At 44.3% G+C, this 12623-nt stretch overlaps 1 long non-coding RNA gene across 7 annotated transcripts in view; it reads right to left on the reverse strand.

The window, feature by feature from the left end:
- Positions 1-12623, reverse strand: part of LOC144781337 (uncharacterized) — a 103565-nt gene that overhangs the window by 11483 nt on the left and 79459 nt on the right. For 3 of the 7 annotated variants that reach the window (XR_013600952.1, XR_013600951.1, XR_013600953.1), the window contains 3 exons: positions 5995-6140; positions 3712-3787; positions 2594-2646 (listed from right to left, as the gene is read on the reverse strand). This is a non-coding gene — a long non-coding RNA (uncharacterized LOC144781337). Of the gene's footprint in view, positions 1-2593; positions 2647-3711; positions 4171-4602; positions 6141-12623 lie in introns of all 7 variants that reach the window. The other 4 variants (XR_013600956.1, XR_013600957.1, XR_013600954.1 and 1 more) reach the window with 2 other exon arrangements.

The following is a 12623-nucleotide window of genomic DNA, read 5'->3' on the forward strand; positions in this document are numbered from 1 at the left end:
TATTGAGGAAAGGATATCCTTTAATGCCCTATGCTATCTTCACAAATTTCAGCAGTGCAAAGGTCCGAGTTATCTTCTTCCTATCTTACCATAACACCCAAAACACTGTTTAAGATCAGCTTGTACAGGATTTGTCAATGTTCCCAAATTCAATGGAAAGCGGCTTGGTCGTAGCTCTTTTAGGTTCCTGGCAGCCAAACAGTGGAACCTACTTCCTTTGCATCTCAGACTAGAGCCTTCAGAAGCGTTCTTCCGAAAACACCTAAAAATCTGGCTGTTTAGGAGAAGTTCAAACAACCAGTAGAGGCAGCCCAGTTACCCTCTTGGTCTATCGGAATTCAGCGTGGGGACACTCCGTACTGGATCATGCGCTCTATAAACTGCTAACATAGCAGAAGTACTGCTGTGCTGCTGCAAGGACTGCAACTCTGCTGGACTGCTGCTCTGAAGAAACTGCAGCCCTGACCGGCTGTCCTCTTGACTGGGTGAGAAGGACTGGACCTGCATCTCTTGAACGATTCCAAGGGCTAATTGGCTGGCCTTCGGATCAGACGCCTCAGGGACATAAAGGGGTTCCAACTACCTTGAACCCAGCACCAGAACTCTGCCATCTGTGAGTCCAGCCCTCCCTAGTGGTGTCAGCCCAGTCTGGTCCTTTGGAAGTGGGCCTGAAGGTGCTCAAGCCCAGCTGTTGTCCTCATAGGAACAGAAGCGAAGCCCCGCAAAGGCCTCCCTGCACAGCTGCCAGCATCTTCGGAACCAAATTGCTTTGTAAATGCAACAGGAGAGATCGTATGTCCAGTCACCTAAAAGCGCTCCACTGGCTAAGAATCGACAATAGGGTCAAATTTAAAACTCTCAGCCTCATGCATAGAATAAAATGGGGAAATGCACCCAGATACATTCAAACCCTTGTGCATACCTACACGCCTGCCCGTTGCCTGAGATCTGCCACTCAAGGCCTTTTTTGTATCCCTAAAACACACCGTGCGAGGATGGGAGGAAGATTTTTCTCTCCTAGGCCCTAAGCTTTGGAACTCTCTTCCGCAATCCCTCCGTCTGGAAACTCGTTACACCTATTTCCGCAAAGCCATTAAGACCTGGCTGTTTAACCAGTGACCTGTTCTGGTTTTCCTCCTGTGACTTTTTCCTGCCCTTCTGGTTCAGTATCTTTTTAGCGCCGGGAAACCCTTTTTGGGTAGCTGTCGCGCTCAATAAGCCTAATAAATAAATAAGCAACGCTAAGCCCTGCAAACCCTTGCCGCACAACAATGTAAGGTTTCACAAAGCAATGCAGACAATGCACCAGGATTTAAGGTACAGTGTTCAGTGGACCTAGTTGAGTCCATGTAGCCAGTCTGCGCTTCATTGCGGTCGGCTTGAACTTGCGACTTTGTCCCAGTCTTGTTACTCCTATAGGCTAACGTGGGGAATGGTTTAAATTCCTTCAGGCTGCAACAGTGGAGCAGCCTCATATTGTTTCCCATCACTGGATTTGCAGTGAAAACCCCTTTTCAGTGGTAAAGGTGGCTTTGTCATGATTCACGTAGAAATGCCAGTCCTAGAAATTGGGCATTTCTCCTCTTTAAAACTCATTGTGCTTGGCTCCAGTCTACACTGGAGGTTGAAGGAGAACATCTGGACATTACCCAGCGACAGTTATAAAATATGGGGCATGTAACTGGAACAGACCTCTGCAATTTGTGGGCTAGATGGACAGATTGAGGAAGAGGTTTTGGCTCTTCGAGATCATGGTACCACTAAGGATTAAGCTCTGCATTCCACTGCTTAGTGACAGACAGGTCTTAAATTTACAGGAGACATCTGGGATTCAAAGGGAGACCATTAAAACAGCCCTCAACCTCAAATGCACACAACAGTGTAACTACTGGTGTCATACTTCAGCAGGGGAGAGATATGCTTGTGGGGACGTGGAACCAGAGAACCTGGAACTGTGTGGTACACACTGCAAGAGGAACCTGTTGTGCAGACAGAGGATTACTGCCATTGAAAGAGACAGCTTTCCCTTCTTTAATAGTGGCTGGCCTGGGCTGACTACTTGCTGCTGTATGGCACCCTGAATTGTTCTCTCCACGGGCTGTTGACTTGCTCCCTGTTCTTTCAAAGATCTCCTATGAGGGACCCACACCATCTAATTGTGACACCTAGAGAGCAGTGTCCTCAAGTGCCCACATTGTCTGCTAGAACCCAACTGGTAGCACACCGTGAGCATGGAACTAAGAATTGTGCTTGGAAACCGGAAAAAAGCAGTAAAGGTATGTATGGGGCAGAGACATGCTTCATTTAAGAAGCTAGTGGATTTTTGGTTACAACGGGCAACCCTGTTTTAAAGGTTTTAGAAGCATTTTCATGTTCTGCTGCTCGATGGCAAGGATAACCACCAACTGAGAACAGGAATGGAAAAATGAAGAGGATTCACATGCATTTTACCATACAAAGTTTAAATTTGTTTCAATCTAATTCTTGCACAACAGAAGCAAATTTAAAAATGTTGTTAAGATTTAAAACAGTGTTAATCAAATCAGTTATTGTTACAATACAGCTGCTAGTTATAAATACTAAAAACACTTACATAGCAGGCGGTGATGTAGATCTGACCACAGCTTGTGGCAGAAGTCAAAGAATCTGAAAAATACATTTCAATGGTTGAGTACAATCAGTCAAAGTGTTGGTTACAGACAGATCAATTGGAAAGCGTTCAGCATATTGGCATCTGCCATAACTCAGGTTTGCATAGAAGCAAAATTACACTTAATTAATTACAGCCTTCAATATAACTTTCAAATCACAAATCCCAAACAAAGCCAGAATCGGTGGTAACAGTAGGAACATAGAAGCTGTGCAGGACGATCTTCGTGACAAATTCTTAGAAGCACAATAACAAATCCCCTTTCCTGCACCCAAAAAAAACAACACAGATTAGATCCCCATTTAGAAACACTCTCCAAGGGAAGGGGGGAGACAAACCAGTTCTATAATCTGGTTCGAAAAGCACTCAAGTACACTCCCAATTTGAAATGTGAACAGGGAACTGTGCCGAAACTATTCCAATAGTTCAGAACCTGGTACTTGTATCTTTTGATACTCTTGTTTGCAGTGTGCTATTGAAGGGGTGTGTATAGATGGTGTGTGCCCTATTCCTGTGTTCAAGAAAGTGGTGTCTACAGGGTATGGTTTTCCTGGTTCTAATCTCAATTCTTTTTACCCCTTGCAATGAGGAGCTCCTCTGATGAGAAGCAATAACTAGTGGGATTGTAACAGAATGGGCTTGTGGTGGTGGCTTACATGAGGCGTCTCTTATGTTTAAGAAAGAATGGCTAAGCGCCTAGAACAAAAGTTATTTTTTTTTTATTTAAACACACCCCTATTGTTCTTTTCAACCAGATCTTTTAACTAATCAGTCGCCTTATGATGTGTTTTCTAAATGGGGAGTTATTCTTATGGTGAAAGGAGACTTGATTTTTTGTTTCTATGAGTGGAGGGCTCCTCCTTTTCCTCTATGCTCCTTTTTGTGGTGAGAAACTCTTACCAAAAAGATGAGACTTATGTCAAACAAATGAAGCTCTACAAACCAAGACAGACCTGTAACTGTTGCGAGCGAAGTTTTGCTTTCAGTCCCTTTGCACATTTTTATATATCTGCTCTAGAGAATTTGAAGTATTTTTAAATAGTATGACGGTCTCTTCTCACCTCATCCTGCCGCCAAAGGTCAGTATTTCCAGGGCATCTTCAAGACAGTGTGTGTGCATGTTTTTACCTAGGGAGACTGTAAAAATCAACATGGTCTCATGATGTTTAAGTAAAATAAATAGTCACACAAGCTGAACAGCCCTGTCTCTTTATGGCAGGCAAAAGGCATGCACATCATACACAAGAAAAGCAATAAAATCAGCAACTAAAATCTGCCAGCAAGGTAAACATCCATGAATGGCATGGCTTGAGAGTCAGCCCAAGTAGTGGTGATCATGATAACCCCTGCACTGTGCCCACTCCAAAACTGACATGCCCCATTACTTACATACAATGAATTGCAAACACGCATTGTCTGTTATATTGTGGTCGTTGTTGGCTGCAGTTTTATATGCATGACATGTATAAAATATCTTACAGTACAGTACCCTTGTCTTTACGTTATGACCCAGGCCATAACTCAATCACGAAAAAAACAACAAGTGATGGACTGAATGTGGATCAATGTCACACACTCCCCCAGTCAAAAGATCTGGGCCCAAATCCATCGTTTTTTTGCACTCCACACCACCCTGGGTCAGATAATGGCTTTATGCAAATCAGCTCTGACCCTGTTGCCCCATGGGAACAGTCCAGTCCGAACTACAACAGCCATATCTTTCCCAGACCGGAATCAAGCATCTGAGGACCGGACCGGTTTCGAGGTAACACCTCTCTTCAGCCCGGCTAGCTTGACTCCAAGTGGTGTGGAGTGCCTGGGACCCACGTCTGGGCATCCCCAGCGCACTTAGGGCGGCAATTGCAAAAAACAACAAGTGATGGACTGAATGTGGATCAATGTCACACACTCCCCCAGTCAAAAGATCTGGGCCCAAATCCATCGTTTTTAACTCAATCACGGACTATCACCAATTGATGCCATACATCATTTTGCTCATCTTACAGGTCCATAAATCATCCTCAGACAGTTAGTTACTTTGCTGCCTTTGTCTTCAAAAATCATTCCTTCCCGGTTTAGGGAGTCAAATTGTTCTGTTGGTTTTCATGCTGGGTGGGGGTGGGGTAACCTCCCCCGGAGTTAGGTCCCAACTCAATACCCGTTTCATCCCTTGTATGCCCGGTCATCCGATCTTGCTGGTTTGGGCTGCGAGTGCCTGAGGGTCAGCCCAAGCAGTGGTGACAATGAAAAACACAAGAATGTCAACTGCTCAGACAGGTTGTCCCAAAGTCATCACTGCTGTTTTTTCTGACTGTATTGGATTACAATTGCTGAATGTGGCATGAGCACTGGGGGATAACGGACTAACGTCAGACCTAAAGGAAGAGAAGCACATAGGATGTAGGAGGGAGACTGCTGGGTAAAAAAGGTTCTAGTGGGTTGACATAAATATGCCTAAAATATTCAACTGTAGAAAAAAATGGTTTCTGCATTGTTATTTTACACAAATTTACAAATAGGAGGACCAATAAATAAACTGACCTTGACGCCCTCTGGGGCTAAGTTGCGCGTTATAAAACCTGCTTCATTCATTCAATACCATAAATATAAAAAAATAAGGCTAATCCGCTGACTGCGCTCGTCTGCAGCTGTGGTGCAGAGCAACTTAGTGATTCATCTTTGCACGCAATCATTGACACCTTATACTGTTCCTTACTCATATAGCCTGCAGTTCAGACTGGTCCTTAAGGATTTAATTTGCTTCGAACCAAATGACACAGGGTGCTACTTTTAAATGATATAGAGTTTGTCTCAATGAAGAACCTTTGTAAATTGCACCTTGGTATATAAACGTCAACTAAATGTAGTCTTCTCTGATCTAATTTAATAAGAGGATAAAAAACTTTATGAAGACATGTTTTGATATACAAAAAGATGGTTTGTTTTTTACATTGTGCCTTGTTTACAACTACAAAGACTTCTCATCACACACAATTTTTGTAGCTCGAATAAAATATTTTTTTGCTTGAAATTTCCTCGTGGGTTACAGTGAGTAGACTGTGCACACATCTCTCCATCAAGTGCACACATCTCTCCATCAAGTGCACTAACAACTAGTTACTCAATTTAATAGTACCCTATAACTTGATGGGTAAACAAGGATGTGTGCAGCAGGAGCCATAATCCCGAAATAGGAAAGCCAGCCAAAGTTAAGCAGTGGGCAGGCTCCTAGACCATCAATGCCTTGATACACTACAATGTGGCTCACAACAGACAGATCGGTAAGTAGAAGAAGATTTATTCAAATGTTACAGCACCCACAACCGAGTGCTCCCACTGCGTACCAGGATGTCTGAATAACGTTCGCAGAATCCTGGCACCCATCGTTCATGCCCCGATCGTGGAACCCTGCTCAAAAGATACAAAACCACGAGGAATCTTCACGCTGTGCACAGCGCAAGGAAGGGGCTGTACACTACAACTTCTCCATCTGCACAAAGAAGATAGAGGAAGGAAAGCAAAATAAATGTGAAAACAAAAGTCAGTAAACAGTAAATGAAAACATCATGCATAAACAACAATTCATGACAAAACAATCATTGAGTTTGGAAGGTAACTTCCTTTGCCGGGTAGCAGGAATACCAGGCTGAGAAGAAGAACCGACATCTGTCTAAACATCCTTAGGACCAGGACAGTCTTGCTGACTGACCTGTGAGGTTAAACAACGAGAAGCAGCAGCTTCACTAGCACTGCTTTCACCACCCGGAAATGGAACACCAGAAGTGAGATCATGTAACCAGTTGGTCCAGTCACAATTTTCTGCTTCCTGTTTTTTTACAACTTGAGCAAAGAGGCAACCTGTGCATCAGAAAGAAGCACAAGTGATCTTTTATTCCACCATCCTCTTGAGTCAAGAAGCGCCGAGGCCTTGCTCACCCCAATAACCTGAACAGGAGCAGAAAATGTAGACAAACCATTTGCAACCTTCTTAGGATTTTTGATAAGGACCCAATCATTGACTTTCAGATACATATTGTCAAAACTTTTCCCAGAATCATGTATAGACTTCATGAGGTTCTCCCTTTGTAAGACGTGAGAAGCAATACCTTTGTCAGGATGGTTATGCTTGTCATGTTTGTTTTGCAACCATATGGGACACAATTTGGTGTGTGCATTTCTCCCCCTCAAAAGAGGGAAAGGCGATACAATGAGGTTAAATATTCTACGCCCACAATTTGGCATCCACAAAATCTTGAACTTCTTGGTGAGAAGAAACAGCTACCTGAATGGCATCCTTAACCAACCAGTTAGCCCTTTCAACCAAGCCATTGGAGGCAGGGGAATGCAACGCGACCTTGAAATGACAGACATCTTTTATCTTCTAAAAACATTCACATTTTGTGAGATACAAAATGTGTACCGTTGTCGGTAACAATGACAGAGGGCGAACCTTCAACAGCAAAGACCATCTTTAAAAACTTGATAGCATTATCAGTACTCGCTGAATCACAAAACATATCAGCAATCCACTTGGAATGATAGTCACCATTAAAATGGTGAACCTGAGACCAAAAAGTAAAATATCATAGGGCCCAGAAAAATCCAAACCAACTTTGTTCCAAGGTTTGTCAGAAAAGGGAACAGGGTGCAGGGGCGTGTTCATCAACTTCCATTTTTTTTATCAAACAACAAGCATTCTGTGCAAATATCAATGCAGAATTTGACCTGAGACTCCAAAGATGGCAACCAATAATACAGCTTGATCAATTGGGAGGTTTCAGCGACACCCAAATGACCATGGTGTGCAGATTTAATTATATCTTCTTACCTGAGACTTGTGTGTGTGTGTGGGCGGGGGGGGGGGACGACGACAAAGGAATCATGTCGCATAACCTTGCCATGGACGATGGACAAATCAGATGATACAATGGAAAAACCTCTTAACTCACCAGAGTCTCTCCTGTGCTCAGGCCATCCTATAACAATGTAGTCCATGACTATTTCAAGAGTTTTATCCTTACTGTATGCCTCCATCCACAACTGCTCAGTGATACAGGTACACTTTTATATCATCTAAAGCTGCCCCACACATTCTGTGTCTTCAAAATGTTCAAGTTCAGGGTCCTCCGGAACCGCCATGCGCGACAAACAATTTGCCCTGAAACTCTTACCACCTGGGATATGTTTAATAGAAAAATTAAACCCTTGTAATTTAGACAGCAATCTAACCAGTCTAGATGAAGCCTTACCAAGACCGGACCCATTAAGTAAGTGTGTAAGAGGTTTGTGATCAGTAAACAATTCAAATTCAAAACCCCAAATATAATTCTTGAATCTGTCAATCGTCAAAACGCATGCGAGTGCCTCGCGTTCAATGGTGCTATAGTGAGTCTCAGACGGCTTTGGCATTCTGGAAGAAAAAGCTATTGTGTGTTCCTTCCCAGATACCCATTGACCAAGAACTGCACCTAAGCCAGTAAGACTGGCATCCACTGTGATGAAACATTTTGAACAGCATGTAAGGCAGGTGCTTCAATGATAACATGTTTTAACCTCAACAAAAGAAGATGAAGCTTCTTCAGACCAGATAAATGTTGACCCCTTATGAAGAAGGGCCTGCAAAGGTTCAACAGTTTCAGCATAACCCTTAACTAAACAAGTGTAATATTCTGCTAATCCCAAAAATGATCGAAGAGTATCTTTATCCTTGGAGGAGCAGAATGGCTGATGGCCTTAATGAGGGATAACTTTGGGTTGAAATCCTCATGAGACAAGGTGTGACCTATATAGTCTAACTGTTGAGTACCAAACTGACATTGGTCGGTTCTAATGGTCATACCTGCTTCTTCTAATTTTCCTAAAACTCTAGACAAATTGTTCAAAAGTGCTTCCCAACTATCTGCAAAGACCAGGATTTCATCTTGGTAGGCCTGGACTCCCGGCATGTCTCTAAAAAGATTATCTATTATCTTTTGAGAAACAATGGCCGCAGAGGCCAGGCCAAATAGAAGTCTGAGGTATTTATAAACACTGAAGGGTGTGACAAATGTCGTAAATTCTTGGGAATCCTCTGTCGAAGGATTTTAGTTGGTTGTACGCTGAACGAAGATCAAAGATTGAAAAAAACTTTGCACCACCCAAACTGACAAGCAGTTCATGAATCTTAGGGAGGGGGTGGCAGTCAACCAAGATGTTTTTATTCAAGATGCGCAAGTCTGCACACAACCTAACCTCCCCAGATTTTTTCCTGACAATAACAATGGGAGAAAACCATTGTGAAGAGTCACATGACGCAATGACACCTTTGTCACATAATGACTTGAGTACAGTCTTGAGCTCATCCCTGGCACTTAGGGGCAATCGGCGTACTTTGTGAACCATGGTTTGAGCATCAGGCTTAAGTCGAATTTGATGCTGAAGCCTTAACAGTGCCGAATTTGTTTGAAAACTATTTGGAAAAACGATCTAAAAACCTTTATAATATCTGTAGTGTGATCCTGAAGACCCAGACAATCCACCTTCGCATGTTCACCTTCTAACAAACCAGCCCTGGTATAACCTTGAGGAACATCACCTTTATAATATCTGTAGTGTGATCCTGAAGACCCAGACAATCCACCTTCGCATGTTCACCTTCTAACAAACCAGCCCTGGTATAACCTTGAGGAACATCACCAAGAGCAATGGGATTTTCAGAGCCTGGAATGAGGTACAAGCCCATTTATGCAAGATCCTGCCATCCAATCATGTTGCGTCCCTTGAGAGCTACATAAACTTTTGTAAAAATGGATCTACCTAAGCATTCCAACCTTGAATTAAAGTAACCCAACATTTCTATGTCAAACTCGCCAAATGCTTTGGGGTTAATGTCTGTCTGAGTTAGGAGTAATAGAATCTTGCCACTTGTCATAAAACATTACATCTGACAATTTGGTAATAGGCGAACCAGAGTCAGCCATAATTGGGATCTCTATTTTCTCAAAGAGTGCAACACCCAAAGGACCTTTGACATAATGGTCATTGAAAATAGAATTGCATTCAACGGTTACACAACATCATGTAAATACTCTACGCAATCAAAAGCCTCAGATAATTCCACAGCGTTAACTCTAGTGGTTCTTCTGCCAGATCTACAAACTCCTTGAAAATGGCCTATCTTTTTACATAATACACGTCTCTTCCCAAGAGATGGACACATAGGAAAGTTACTGAGATGTGATCTTGAGCCACACCTATAACACAGTGTATTGCCCGTTTGACAAATTGCTTAACAGGCTTGTTAATGTACACAGCGTTGACAGTCTGAAGATTCATGTGTAAGGGTCTTGACTGAACTCAATGATTGATCGCTTTGAAGAGCTATCTGTGACGATGGACCTCTGAATGCTCTTTGCAATATCAATACTGTCGAGAAGTGAGGGTTTCTTGCAACTAAGATGACGTTCTTGAATTTTCCCTGAAGAGCAAGAAAAAACAAATTGGTCCCAGGTGTAGATAGATAGAGATTGGCTTCAAACTCATAAGTGGAAGTCAAAATTTGTAGATCCGCAATATATTCATCAACAGTTTCATTCGGACGTTGTTTTCTACTGAAAAAAGTGTGTATCTCTAACATTAGGCTAGGGTCTTGATCATAGTGTCTCGCTAAACGAGCCAAAGCCTCACTGTAGGAATTCCAGTGATCCGCACCACTAGCCTCACCAAGGGGTGTAGGAAACTGAGGTAAATTTTTAAAAACATATTGAACAGAGAGACCTAAACAACCATAAAGGATTGCAACTTTACGTGCAGGTATAAACTTGACAGCGTCCATTGCCACTATGTGATTCTCAAATGCCTTGACCCATTGCCTCCAGGGAATGTTAGGTTTACCCAGATACTGTAAGAAAGGAGGCGGTTGTGCACATTGTTGTGAAGAAGCCATGAGAATAATGACAATGAAATACAAATTAACTGGACCTCAAGTGTATTTACAAGCAGTAAATTAAAATGAAAAGAAAAAATTAAAAAAGAAAAAGTAAATGAACAATGCACGTTAATATTGTGGACAATAAAATAAATAAACTTGCATTAAATGGCACGTACAGTAAATGTTGGTAAATAAGTAAGGCTGTCACTGAGAATAAGACACTGAAATTGAAAGACAAGTCAGCAATGTTGAATTATAGTTGAACAGTAGATCAGGTGAGCCGATCACTGAAGGGTCCAATTATATATAAGAAGTTATTAGAAAAAAATAGTTGTGAACCGGTGTGCCCATGATGACGCAGCAGAACAGTGAAGAGCTGCCCAATTCAAGCTGGCCGCTTGGTTGTAGGCGCGATGACGTGCTGACGTCAGCAGATGATCCGGCGCAATGAAGAAACTCCGATTGGGGAATACTTCTGTGTGAAGCGTGCAGCGTGCCTGTGGAAAATGATGCAGGAGGCGCGGAGAAGGCCGACTTCAAGCTGGGAGGCCGAGAGCAGCAAATACATGGAGAGAGGCAGGAACGGCAGATGAGGAGGAATTGGCCGGTGGGCAGCGTGGGATTGGTAACGAGGGCACTGAGGCAATGCCCGAGGGGCCGGCGTCCAGTTCCAGCTGTGGGCTGCTTTTTTGAGCAGCCTGGGGGGCCTATTTGGGAGTTTTCTGCTTTGTTCAATGCCGCCAGCGGGTGCCTGAGAGGCCTTTCTGGAGGTAAATGGGCGTCCATTACCTCCCTCTTATCAAGACAGAGGTGTCAGTCCCTTTCTCTGGCTGGGCCGGCTCATTAATATATGTATACTGAGCGGGGCAGGGGGCCTGAGCAAAAGTGGCCTCACTTGTTTTCAGGTGTTTCATCAGTGTAAACTGATCCGTGCATTTTCTGTAAACCCCTCACCCCCTTTTTTAGGTTTTGACTGGCCATGCGCTTTGCGCATGTGCCAAAAAAACCTCTTGAGTTGTGTGTGTGGGTCGGGATACGCCCCCTCCTCCGATTGGCTAGCTCCATAAATGGAGGCTAGCCATTGGACGAGGGGCCTGTCCGTCAATGCCGGACCAGATTCGGGGGCGTTCCCGAGATTCTTTGGCTTTTGGCGACGTCACGCTACGTCAGCCAAAAGCCGAGAATGCCCCCGAATCTGGTCCGGCATTGCCGGTGTTCCTGCCTTCCTGCCTATTGGTGGGATTTTGATCCTAGGGGCAGGGTTGCCAGATTGGGCTATATCTCGCACAATTGGGCGATATTTTGCCTGATTGCGCGAGAAAAAACCTTGTTGGGCGGGCTGCTGAAATTTGGGCTAGATTCCGTCGAGTGTGGGGCGGATTCAAAGCTTTGTGCGGCGCCGCCCCGCCCACGCTGCAGCCGATGGTTGCCTTCTTCGTCACACCCCTTTTTGACCTTAAGTGTCTGTGCCCTGCGGCCCCTGCCCACAAGTAACACATGCAGGGCTGTATATCTTTGCAGGCGGGAAGCTGCTTCCAATGAGGGTCCTGCTATACCAGAAGCGACTTCCCGACCTGCCCCCAAAAGTGTGCTGACCTGCCCTGGGGTTCCTGTGACCCAATCGTGGGTCAGATTATTTACTCAGTGGTGCGCGCGTCAGGTAGGGTACTGCCCCGCCCCATATCTTTGCCTTTTATCTTTGGGATCCCCCCCCCCCACTTCCTCCTTTTCAACTTCCGAGCTGCGCTGCGAGTACGGACTGCGAGGCCTCTGCGTGGCTCCTCGTCTTTGGCCTTCGACTTGTAGCAGCCTCAGCCTGCTCTGTGCCCTCCCTGCAGTCAGCTGCTCCTCCCGGCCCCAGCCCCTCCTCTCCCGTGAACTCTTCAGATTGCACCAGCGGCCGTCCCCAGCAAGTTTAAAGGTGAGTGCTTAATTTGTGCCGGTGCCCAAGATCACACTATCGTTGTGAAGGAGTCAGGGCAGCAGTCGAGTGCGAGTTCAGAGCTCGAGGTAAGCCCTCTCCCGTGCATTAAGGTTTCTCGCTCCAGGGCCCACATGCCCCTC

Source organism: Lissotriton helveticus, chromosome 9, assembly GCF_964261635.1.
Source record: "Lissotriton helveticus chromosome 9, aLisHel1.1, whole genome shotgun sequence".
NCBI lineage: Eukaryota > Metazoa > Chordata > Amphibia > Caudata > Salamandridae > Lissotriton > Lissotriton helveticus.